General features: G+C 52.3%; 1 non-coding gene across 1 annotated transcript; it reads left to right on the top strand.

Annotated features, from left to right (window-relative positions):
* Positions 1-5,863: 5,863 nt before the first annotated feature.
* TRNAT-CGU (transfer RNA threonine (anticodon CGU)) lies at positions 5,864-5,935 on the top strand. The gene has a single exon. It is a non-coding gene; the product is annotated as a tRNA-Thr (tRNA).
* The last annotated feature ends 5,966 nt before the right edge of the window (positions 5,936-11,901 follow it).

Here is an 11,901-nt window from a genome sequence, read left to right as displayed (position 1 = left end):
CCTGGAGCCCGGGTCGGCTCTCTGGGGGCAGAGGGGCTGGAGAGCGACCTGGCGGGGGGCTCAGAGGGAGCAATGGTGTGGAAGTGCATACCCTACACCTGTTTGCATGATGAGGAGCAGAGGCCCGGGAAGGATGGTGGTTCCGAGGCTGGTCAGCCTAGTGGGCTGGGCTGCATTCTAAGGCAGCCTACAGGGTCAATAGTGCTCTAAGCTAAGGGGCAAGGTTATGGGCACTAGGGCCCAGGAAGTCTGGAGCCAGCTTCAAGCCAGTCCTGCCTAGAACTAACCGGGCAGCTGGGTTGGGGCTGCAGGAAGTTCCCCCTCCCACCCCCATCTCCTGCTATCCCTGGTTTGGCCTTGGCTTTCACTTTGAGCTCCTGGACATTGGTGTGGCCTCTGAGTTTTAAAAAAAAAATGTGGGTGCTTCTGGAAGGACCAAACCCAGAAAGCAAAGGTGCTAAAAAAAAGTCTGAGACTACTTTCTATGGCCTGTTTGATGGATGGCCTGTGGGACCCTCACCCCTGCGTTCTGGCCCAGCTGGCCCCCTCTGCTCCCACTCGGCTTTGCCAGTTTATCCAGTCCGGCAGGCTGGCCCAGACCGAGCGTCGAGCTCTGCTGGCCTCTGGCAGCATCTGGGCAGGCCCCTCTGTGTGTTCAGCCTGCAGGTATGGAATGGTGGTGTTGTGAATGTTGACTCCAGGGGCTGTCAGGGCTGGAAGGAGACCTGTCCCACTAGAGAGCCCTCAAGAGGAGCCGTTCTTCTGAGTGGGGGAGGTGAAGACAAAGGAGACCCACCTCATCCTCTGTAGGGTCCAGCCCCAGGGCTGAGCATCAGTCGGTGCCCACACTCGAAGTCACAGTCAATGAGCCACAGCTGTGGGAGGGCGTGTCCACAGGTGGCTACCCCTGACTCACTCTCCCCTACGTTCAGGCCGCTGCCTATGGGGAGGGGGCGTTTACTTCCCCTCCCCTCCCCTCGAGTTTGGCTGGCCCCCTGACCATTTCAATCACTAGATACAAACACATCAGCTGTGGCAGAAGTGACATTCTGGGATTTCTCACCTCTGACCTTAAGTGACCCAAAGGAAGCTCTGCTTCCTTTCTCTTGAAATGCACCTTCAGGGAAGGCCCAGGAGCCACGTGGAGAACTGACTTCCCAAGCCAACTGCCCCGTCGAGGCTTGAAGCTAGTGTCAGCCGTGTGAGTGAGCCCATGTCGGGCTTCCCAGTGCCCTGACCAACAGCAGATGGAGCAGAACTGACAGGTTAACCCAGAGAGCCGTGAAAAACTGTAAGTTCTTGTTTTAAGCCTCTAGGTTTTAAGATAGTTGGTTGGTTACACAGCAGTAGGTGAATAAAGCAGCAAGTCTTCGGTCTCTCCTCTCCCCGAAAATTCATCTCTCTCATAAAAGGATCTGGCTATGCAGGACCCACCCTGGGGAGTGACTTGGTTCGTAAGTCCTCTGACCCTGGCCTGGGAGATGTCCAACTGTGCAAGCCCCACGGTGAACGCTGACGGTCCGCGGCAGCAGGGCAAGGGCAAGGGCAAGAGTCCCCAGCGCTGCAGCTGCTTTTCAGTGGTGCTCCCGGAGCCTCCTGCCTTGTTTGGGGGCCTCTGAGGAGCCAGATTTCATTTAGCCCGTGACCCACCCATGAGCGCTGCCCAGCCCCGTGAGTTGCATGGCCACCTGTAAGCACTTTGTCGGGAGGGAGCACCTATGCGTGGAGGAGTCGGGACAAGGTAACTGATAAACATGCAGGAGGGGATGAAAGAGAAAAACCGAACTGCACTGACCCTAACAAGGAAAAGCAAGCTTAATTTAAACGTCCACAGATGTGGCCCCATGCTCTTCCAAGAAGGTTTCAAGCTGTGTTTACCCTTTTCTCCTATTAACACAGCCTTAATCTAGAAGCTTTTGTGTTGGCAAAGAGACTGTGAAACTTGACCAAAGGGGCAAGTGTCAAGTTGCTACTACACCCGAGGAATAAGGGTCGAGCCAGCAATTCGCTCCCCTGCTAACTTCAGCAGTGAATCATGAAGAGAGCTGTTCCATGTTTAACTAATTCGCGGCTGCGGCTCCCAGCTAACTGACCCTCCCATTTTGTGCATGAGGAAACAGGCCAAGTGCAGGGCCCTGCTGGGGGCATCCAGCATCTCAGAGGTTTCAACTATTCCATGCAAACAACACAGCCCTACAAACCTAGGACCAAAAGGCGCATTAGCTCTATGTAACCTGAGTCCATAAACTATTACCGCTACGTAACAAACCACCCGCAAAGTGCAGTGGCTTGCAACAAGAACAATTTATTAGTTTCACGATTTGATGGCAGTTCCTCTGCTGGGTACACAAGGAGCAGCATTCAGCTGAAGGGCAGCTGGGCAGCAAGGGCCGAGGCGGCCTCCTGTACGTTGTCTGGCAGGTGGTGCTGGCTGTCGGCTGGGAAGCCCCTCATGGCTTCTCGTCCTGCAGTCGCTAGACTGTCTTCCTCACACGGTGGCCTCAGGACAGGGTGCTAACACAAGGTCTGTCTTGAGACTTAAGTTTCAGAATCTACACACTCACTTTGACCACATTTTATTGGGCGAGGCAAGCCAGATGACCAGCCATGTCCAAAGAGGAGAGGAATAGACTCCACGTTTACACGGGAAAAGCAGCAAAGAATTTGTGACTGCATTTAATCAACACCTCCAGAACTTCCTCTCCTTGATTTCCCTCCCTAGTACTTACCACTCTCGGATATGCTATATATTTTGATTAGTTATTTAAAAATGGAAGCTCATGGGGGCAGGGCTTAAGGCTCCTTAGCTGCTGCTATAGCCACAGCACCGAGAACAGAGTCTGGCAAGTAGTAGGTGCTCAATGAGCATTTGTTAAAGGAAGGAACAGCTGGATACTCCTACCACTGTCCCACATGAAGGTGAGCATGGCCTGATTCTTGCCCACTGGGAGCTCTGTGCTCCAGAACCAGAGCATCTTTGTCCATGCAAAAGCACTATGTTAGCCCCTGGCTGGTGGATGGAGCATGGGCTGCGCACCAAAGGGTCACCAGTTAAATTCCCGATTAGGGCACATGCCTGGGTTGCAGGCCTAGTTCCTCGATGGGGGCCACATGAGAGGCAACCACACATTGATGTCTCTCTCCCTCTCTTTTTCCTTCCTTTCCCCCCACTCTAAAAGCAAATAAGTAAAATCTTAAAAAAATACATTTAAAAAGTGCTATATTAAAAACCATGCACTTACAGCTGCTTACTCCTGCAAGTAAGGACAAATCCAGGCGCCTGGGCCTACCCAGCTAAGGAGTAGACATGGATGGACCTTTAAGGACCCCCATCAGGGAGCAACCCAAGTGCAGCCCAGGGGCGGCCGTGACTCACAGCAAGTGGATCAGAGAGCAAAGGATTCAAGAATTACCTACATTTTTTTAGTGTGTTGGGGGGTATGTTGTTAAAAATTGACTTTATTTTTTAGAGACAGTTTAGGTCTGCAGGGAAATCGAGTGGAGAGCGTAGTTCCCGCATTACCCTGCCCCCACCGCACACGACTTCTCCGCTCTCTGCATCCTGCGCCAGCGCCGTACACCAGCTGCAGTGAGGAATCGATCCGCCCTGAAGGACATGGGAAATGCTCAGCCTACAACGGTGAGTGAGGACAATCAGGACACCCTGGAATATACAAATGTGAAAACAACTCTGACTCTCCTGCAATTTAAAAAAAAAAAAAAACCCAGCATGTGCCACTGGAAAGGAAAGATTGCCGGTGAAATGTACGACTCCGTCACCTGTGATCAGTTGTCACCTTGATTTCTAATTTTAAATTTTAGAAGAACATACGCTTCAGAACAAATGAATTACAGTGTGTTTTAGACACGAAAGAAGGCAGGCTGCACTCTGGTGGTATGATCACGTGTCCTTCAAACCCTCCAGTTTTCTTTTGGGTATATATCCAAAAGAATTGAAGACTGGATCTCAGGATATCTGCACACCATGTTCATGGCAGCATTACTCACGAGAGCCAAGAGGTGGAAATACACAGAATGCCCTTCGTGGGATGCGTGCACAGAGGAACATGCCGTGGAATGCCACTGAGCCTTGAAAAGAAGATCATGTCATGTGGCCACCTGGGTCAGCCTTGAAGACATTATGCTCAGTGGCATTATGCCAGTCACAAAAGGACCAATTCTGGATGACTCTACTTATATGAGGTACCCTGGGGAGTCAAACTCCTAAAAACAGAAAGTAGATTGGGGGTGGCCAGGGGCTGGATGGAGCAGGGAGCTGCTGTCAGTGGGTATCAAGCTTCTGTTTTGCAAGATGGAATGTTCCAGAGCACGGTTGCACAGCAATGTGCGTATAGTTAGCATTGCTATACTATACATTTAAAGATAGTTAAGATGGTAAATTTTCTGTTATGTGCTTTTTACCACACACAAAAATAGCTTTCCTGAGTTTTCCCAAAGCACCACAATCTATACTTTTTAAAAAGTTTTGCAAATAAGGGTGAATGGCTGTGGTAGTGGCAGGGTGGGCAGTGGCCCAACGGGTCTGGTTTGTGTCCCCTCCCTGGCTGCGGGGTCCGGGAGGCGGGGCCCAGAGGGAGGTTGGCAGCTGGCCCCGCCCACCCTGAGAGGCGGGCTCTTCCTTCCCGACCCATCTGCGAGCACCTCTCCTGGAACTGAGGCTGTGGCCAGGGGTCAAACTAGGACAGGGGGACCTAATTTCCTTTTCTTTGCTAATTAAACAAAATCTACACAAATACACAGTATCACAATAAGCATTCATATTTTCACTATTTCAGTGCTTTGCCTCTTTTGTAGAATGAAAACATTACCAATGAAGTCCCCTACCCAGTCTCCTTTATATGCGTTTTACTTATTCCCTATTTTATTTTTCCCTTTACTTTAATAAATGGTCTGTATTGTCCTACATCCTGCTTTTTCAAATTACCTGTGCTTTTCCGCTCTGTGCCGGTCATCATTCCTTTGAATCTAGATCATGCCTTTTAATGCTGACCTACTGTTCCAAAGTATGGACGGACTCCGGTTTTTCCATTCAGGTCGCCTCTAGTTGTCCACTCCCCCTGGCACTGTCAGGAGAACCTCGCAGGGGTCTCCTCGTGCGCCCACAGGGGATCCTCCCGGGCAAAGCCTTCTTGTCCTGAGAGGGCATTTATTCGGAGTCTCATGCACAAGGCCAGCGCCAGGGGGTGAAGGGCAAGGCAGAGCGAAAGCATCCTGGGGAGGGCCCCTCCTGTGTGCAGGGTCAGGGAGGAAGGGTCACTTTCCCTGACTCCTGCGGCCTGGCCCCCATCCGTCCCGAGTCCCTGCACCTTTTCTCCTCGGACCAGACCCGTTCATGCTCGCACCCTCCTCCTTGTCCCCTTGCCTCCCCATCTACTTGGTCTTAGCTTGCACTGCTCGAGTAACCTGCGGACTGGATGGAAATGACCCGGCCAAGGTCACACAGCGGTTCACGGAGCTGGCAGAGACGCCAGTGCGGACAGACGCCCGGCCCTGGCTCGCCGGGTGGTGGTGGCCGCGGAAGCGCTGTGGTAACAGGGATCGGTCTCGGGTTTTCTCCACTTGGACTCTCGGCCTCATCTCAGGCTCTCTGCGGACCCCGTGGCCCTAGGGGCGCTGGCGGCAGGGTGAGGCCCGCCTGGGCTCTCGGGCACTACGGGTTCGGACCCCACCACCAGCAGGATGTGGGGTCTGGCTTCGGCTCTAGTGGGGCGGAAAGGGGGTTCCCGACGGGCGGGTCTGGAGGGGCGGGTAGCCGGGGCGGGACCAGAGGCGGGGCATCACCCCTCTAGCGCCTGCTCCACCACCCTTCCACTGAGAGTTTCAAGCACTCGCTTGGCTGTCAGGCGCGGTGGCCAAGTGGTAAGGCGTCGGTCTCGTAAACCGAAGATCGCGGGTTCGAACCCCGTCCGTGCCTGGTCCTTGAGGTTGGGGCTTGGCAGCGGGTCCTCACATGTGCATTCCCCACCTTCTGCTACTTGGCTTTTTGACTTTTTACGGTTTGGATTTTGTTCGTCCTCTGGTCTCCCCCGTACCCAGGCTCGGGGGTCACACAGCACTGTAAGCTTCTCCCTGCAGCTCCGCTTCCCCAGCCGCACTGCACGGGACGGACCTCTCTGAGGTCCCTGCGTTACTGGTAGTGACATTGATGCCCGAGGTGAACAGCTTGCACTGGGAGCAGTGGGAGCAGGTCGGGGGCCATACTCGTTTTGCAGGTCTTGAGGGTGGGAGGACTTCCTAGAAAGGGCGTTTGAGTTTCTGCAGATGTTTCGCGGTTTCTATTTGGTCCTTGAAAGGTGAGTTACACACAGCGCTTGCCCCCTGACTTTTCCCCTAGGTCGGGAAGCCAACAACGTTTAGCTGCTGGGCGCTCATTCCTTTCCCAGCCCTTGTGAACGGAGCCTTTGAGTCTGGCCCCTAGCCAGCTGTGGCACTCCCCAAGTCACCTCTAGGATAAGCTGCCCGATTTAACACGACGATTTAACACGACGTTGTGTTGAGTGCCTTCCATTCCTGATACACTCCAGTCTGTCTGTTTCCTTCTTTGTGACACTTAGCACTGAAAATACTGCTGCGTCTGTAATCTCATTAAGGGAACTGAACCTCCCTCACTCTATATTCCATATTTCTGTTAATGTGATCACAAGTCACATTAACTTTCTGGAGCCCCCGCTGTCCAGGGCGCCACAGGAAGCTTCCAGTGGCCTGAGAGTCAGCAGTCCCTTTGGAACGGTGTCTGAAGTTATCAGAAGGTAGGGCGTGGGGCTCAAACAACAGGGAAACATATTGTTTCCTTAAGGTTCCAATAAATGGAAGGGATGCTCTTGGTTTTTGAAGGGGATGCTGAGCTAGGGTGACCCTGTCATCATGGAATTGTCACTAAATGCAAACAAAGGCAGATTCCAAATATCCAGGGATAGGAAGGGGAAATGTCCCGAACTATTACTGGATGTTGCCTTATATTCTATGCTTTAAATTGGATTACTGATCCTCGGAACTCTGAGGCTGGACTTTGGGTTTTCAGCAGTAGCTGGAGGAGAGAATTCCACTCCAGCAGACGAGGGTGAATGAACCAGGCCAAAGTCAGTAAAAGAGGATCAAGGTACAGAAGAAGTCGGCATACAGATGTTGGGGGAAGTATGGGCCCCCAAAGGTGAAGGGCCAGTGGTAGGGGTCATGTATGGATCCCAGGCCCTGGTCAGATACAAGCACCACAGTGGACAGGGGAGCAGAGAGGTCTTGTGATGACCTCGCAGGCCTTTGCGGATCAACAGTCACCCCAGTGGGGCTGGAGGCAGGTTAGTGGCCTCCAGGGGTGAGGGCGGAGGCAGAAGGAGACCCTCTGTTGAGTTACTTGCACAACCTCTATCAAAACACTCACATACTCTGGAGTTCGGCTCCTTCAGTTGCAAACTTCAAAAGTTGAAAAAAGTATTTCCTAAGTGCCTTGTGGGCTGAAATTCTACATTTCTGCCTCAGACTCTGGGTCTTAGAAAAGCAAAGAGACCTCTAGCGGCAACACCCATTTCACTCATGGGTGCCAAGCTGGTGAGTCATAATAGCCTACTTCACAGTGGGGCTTGGTCATTGCCACTTCATGAGGGGATCTCTGTGACCCTGGCTCCCATCTAGAGAGTTACCGTCAGCGCTCCCTGATGGGCAGCACTAGAGCTGCAGAGGCCCCGCCTTCTGCCAGCTTCCCCTTGCTCGGGCTGCCCCTGCGGCTCCCCCCAGGGTCCAGGACAGAACAGGGGGCCTCTGGTATTGCAGCTGGAGAGCCACAGGGGCAGGCACGGCCATTGTGGGCAGCCAGAACCTCCAGGGTATTTTTGAAAATATAAACTACTTTAGGTCAGGCCTCTTCCTTCCTGGGAGTGAATATTATTTAACTCAAAAGCAGAATTTGGCAAGTGCAAATAATTTGCCTCATACTGTCAGTTTCAGTTCAGTATTCCATCCTGGAGAAATAAGTCTTGTGTTTTACAATTACATCTATTCAAAAGCCACACAAGTCAAGTGAATGTCTTAATTATAAGAACACCAACCGGGTTAGGGAACTTTGCCAGACACCCCAGAAGCCTCTTTCACTGGCACCCCTCCCCAATCACACCTCCCAGAAGTAGCCGTGTCTCCTATTTTTATAGTGATCACTCCTCACGTTTTCACTCATCACCTAATCGAGCATCTGCTCATCTTTATACTTGTTGTTCAACTTTGCTCATTTTGAAAACTGATAAATCTTTCAAGCATTTTTATTTCAATCGCTAGGATCCTCTCCCCTTTCAGTTCCTGGCAGCGTATCAGTGAGGAACCTGGCCCATTTGACCTGTGTGACGTCCCGTAATCTAGATTTCGCTCCTGCCAGCTCTTGGTGCAGCTCATATAGCTCCTCTGTCCTCCTCCGCATTCGCTGCAAATTAGCAGCTAATCAGACCCTGGAGCAGAGTCAGGTTCAATCCCTTTGAAAGGACTCGGGACTCCTCTCCCCTGAGAAACCTCTGATTCCTCCAGGTAATGAGTCAGCTTCTGGTCTGGGACTGCTCTGTGTGTCTCATGTCACTGCTGGGTGGCACTCAGGGCCAGGACAGTGTCTCACTCAGGTCTGTGTTGCCAGTGTCTGGTTCAGAGACACAGAGAGGCCCCTACGTGAAAGCTTGGGGAAGTCTTCCCTGAGGAGGTGGCTTCTCGTCTGGGCTCAGGGGGGTGAACAGGATTTGGGGATTTCTGCCTTCCTTCAATCATCTTTTTTTTTAAGATTTTTTTTAAAGATTTTATTTATCCATTTTCAGATAAAGGGGAAGGGAGGGAGAAAGAGAGGGAGGGCAACACTGATCAGCTGCCTCTTGTGTGGCCCCCAACCGTCAGGGCTCAGTCACCTTTGACTCTGAAATGCTGTGGCCTCGGCCACAGCTGAGCAGGCAAGGGTGCTTTTCTGTCTCCCACGGACTTTCTAACATTGCACAGAAAATGGAATTTTGAACTAAGAAACAGATGCTCACTCCCTGTAAATAGTTTTATTAGCAAACACTGAAGGCCCAAACCCATCCTTCTGGACGAAAGTTACCGATTAGGAACAGAAATCATCCAACCCTCTCCTTTCACAGCCACAGAAACAGGCAATGGAGAGGAAGTGATTCATCCAGAGTCACCCAGAAGCTCCACCTTGATCACACAGATCAAGCTCTTCCGCAGGGCGGAGGAGCACAGATCAGTTTGGGAAAGTCATCTTCATCCTTATGTGATGGCTCATCTCTTTGCCGGCCTGTGAGCTAAGAGCCATTTCTCTTGTCCAGTGTTCGCGTGGATAGACGGATAGGAGGAGCGCATAGTGACCGAAGCCACCAGGCCTGACCACAGTATGCAGGCTGTAGAGGCCAGGGAGGGGCCAGGTGAGACTCCTTAGGTGGCAGACACCTACTTTTCCTGGACCAAGTGCCTACTGGAAGCCTTTCAGAGAATGCCCAGTGAGATGGTGGGGACTAGGGGCCAGTGTGGCTCCACGTGACCGGCCTTCCCAGGAGGGGCCCACCACCCTCCTAGCCTCACTCCTTAGGGCATGTTCAGAGGGCGCAGCCCAAGCAAGCAGAGTCTCACACCACCCGCCCCTCCCCACCTCCCAACATGCAGGGAAACCAAACCCCGTTGTGCCTTAGCCTTGCTGAAACATCATCACACCTGGAGGGAATGGGCTTCTTGCCAGGGAATTTACCTCTCTGCAGCTGCTTACGTGCAAGAGAGGCGTCCTTTCAAGCAACCTACGTAGGTAAATATAAGGGTCTCTTTAGGCTGGCCGAAATATGAAGGTCATCGACAAAGTTAGAAACTTCAAAAGTTTCTCTTCCGGCATTTGTGAAATAGTCAAGCTGGGAGAAGTCACAGAAAAATCACATACCAGTTTTGCCACTGACGAAACAAAGGCCCAGAGGCAGCGATAACTTATCAAAGGCTGCAGAGGGGCCAGAGGCTGAAACGGGCTCCAAACCCCGATAAGACCAGCGATACTGGCCGTGCGACCTTTCTGCGGCGAGGACGTCTTTCCTGGCATGTCTTTCCCTGAGCTCTGGGGCCTCTCCCTCTCTCCTAGTCACAAAATCCACATAAGTTGCCATTTGGGCAAAATTGTCTGAGAAAATGGAGCCCATGAATTCCACACCCAAAATGTTCCGGGTTACTTACAGCCCTCTCCTTCCTCTGGTCACCAGGATCCCTGTATCTGAGCTCTTTCTGACGGACAGCAGGAAGCTGAAAAGAACCCAGCACAGCCCTGACTAGAGAAGTGGCATCTGATAGGCTGGAGGGTCCCAAGGAGGAAGCGGAGTGGAAAGGGCACAGACCTCAGGTGAATCTTTTCAAACCCCCAAGCCCAGTGTCCGCAGCAGTAAACCAGGGGTTCTCCTCCCTTCTCCTCCACAGCACTTTGCCGTGTTGCTAGGGCTGTAGCAGGTGTTTGCGGTGGGCACAGGGTCAACAGTGTACTGCGGTGTCGACAGTTAATACCTTGGACAGTGTGGGCACCGGAGGCCACTGCAAATGTTGAGCCTGTGCGGGAGGAGGCCACCATGTGAGAGGAAACTGGGGAAATCACCAGGTGTCGGCGGGAGTGCCTCTGTCTGTGGGGCTGCGGGGCAGCCAATCCCCACCAGTCACGGCAAAGCTGGGTTCTCAGCAAATATAGTTACGTTTGCTGAGAACGTAATGTGTGCGTTATGCGCCAGGCACTGGGTTACAGGAGTGTACTTTAGAGACAAAATTCCTATCCCTGCGGAGCTTGCGTTCTGGAAGGGGGAGGCAGTGATCAGTGACAGGGAGACTGGTATATTCGAGTGACTGAAATATGTGGCATATTAGAGGGGACAAGGGCCGTGGGAGGGAAAACACATCTGGGTTGGGGAATAAGACATGATGAGGCAGGGGGCTGCAATTTAAAATAGGGCAGGCAGGGAAAGCCTAGGGGAGAATCTAGAATAAGGGGAGCCAGAGGTCAGTGTCTCCAGCTCTAAGGGATCTCGGCCCCAAGGCACGTGGATCCCTCCCAGCCACAGAGATGGGTGTGTGCAGCATTCTGGCAGGGTGTCTGGGACATTAAGATCGTCCATGTCACCCCCGCCCCCGCACCCACCAGGGGCTCTGAAACCCGCTTGCTAAGGAGCCTGACTCCTGGGGGAGGGGTTGTGAGGGGCAAACAGGACAGAAGGCACAGGGCCATCGGGAAAGGTGTACCTCTCCTCACACTGTGGGAGGGGCAGACGTGGCCCGAGCAGGAGGGCTGGGAAGGGCACTGGACTGGGAGGAGCGAGGTGAGGAGGACTGGCCTAGGGCCTGCACGTACTGTATCCTAGCTAAGCGATGATGGCAAGTAATTGCACCTGTAAAATGTGGGTCACACCAGTACCTACATCTAGGGCCCATGTGAGAGTGGAAGGAGAAGCTCTTAGAAACAGTCTGGGCGCTGAGAAATTTCTCACCAAGAGCCATCATCACCAGGGCATGTTCCCTACGGCAGCATTTTTCCAATTTCAGAAAGCAACCTTTCGGTGGATCATGAAGTAAATTTAACAGCTTGCAGGCAGCATTTTTAATGGAAGAGCATAGGGTAGCGTAAGCATGCTTGCATGCATATATGTTTATGTGGACACATGTGCACAGATGCCTAGATGTTCCCTGCCACGGGCCGCCACTGGAAGTTAGAAAGCCACCATTCTAAAGCAGTGTTTCTCTGAAGATGGTCATGAGGAGCGTCTTTCTAACTTCAGTAACGTGCATGAGACTGTTACCATTTTTACCGCATTAGAATACCACTCGAACTATTTCACTAAATGCTTGCCTTTGAGTTGGCTTACTTTAACCCCTTTAGCCACCTCGTAACAATAACATTCCTGAAAT

This window comes from Sturnira hondurensis, unplaced genomic scaffold (assembly GCF_014824575.4).
Source record: "Sturnira hondurensis isolate 20B ecotype Veracruz unplaced genomic scaffold, ASM1482457v3 Scaffold0018728, whole genome shotgun sequence".
Lineage (NCBI taxonomy): Eukaryota > Metazoa > Chordata > Mammalia > Chiroptera > Phyllostomidae > Sturnira > Sturnira hondurensis.
This window is presented reverse-complemented; position numbering and strand designations above follow the sequence as displayed.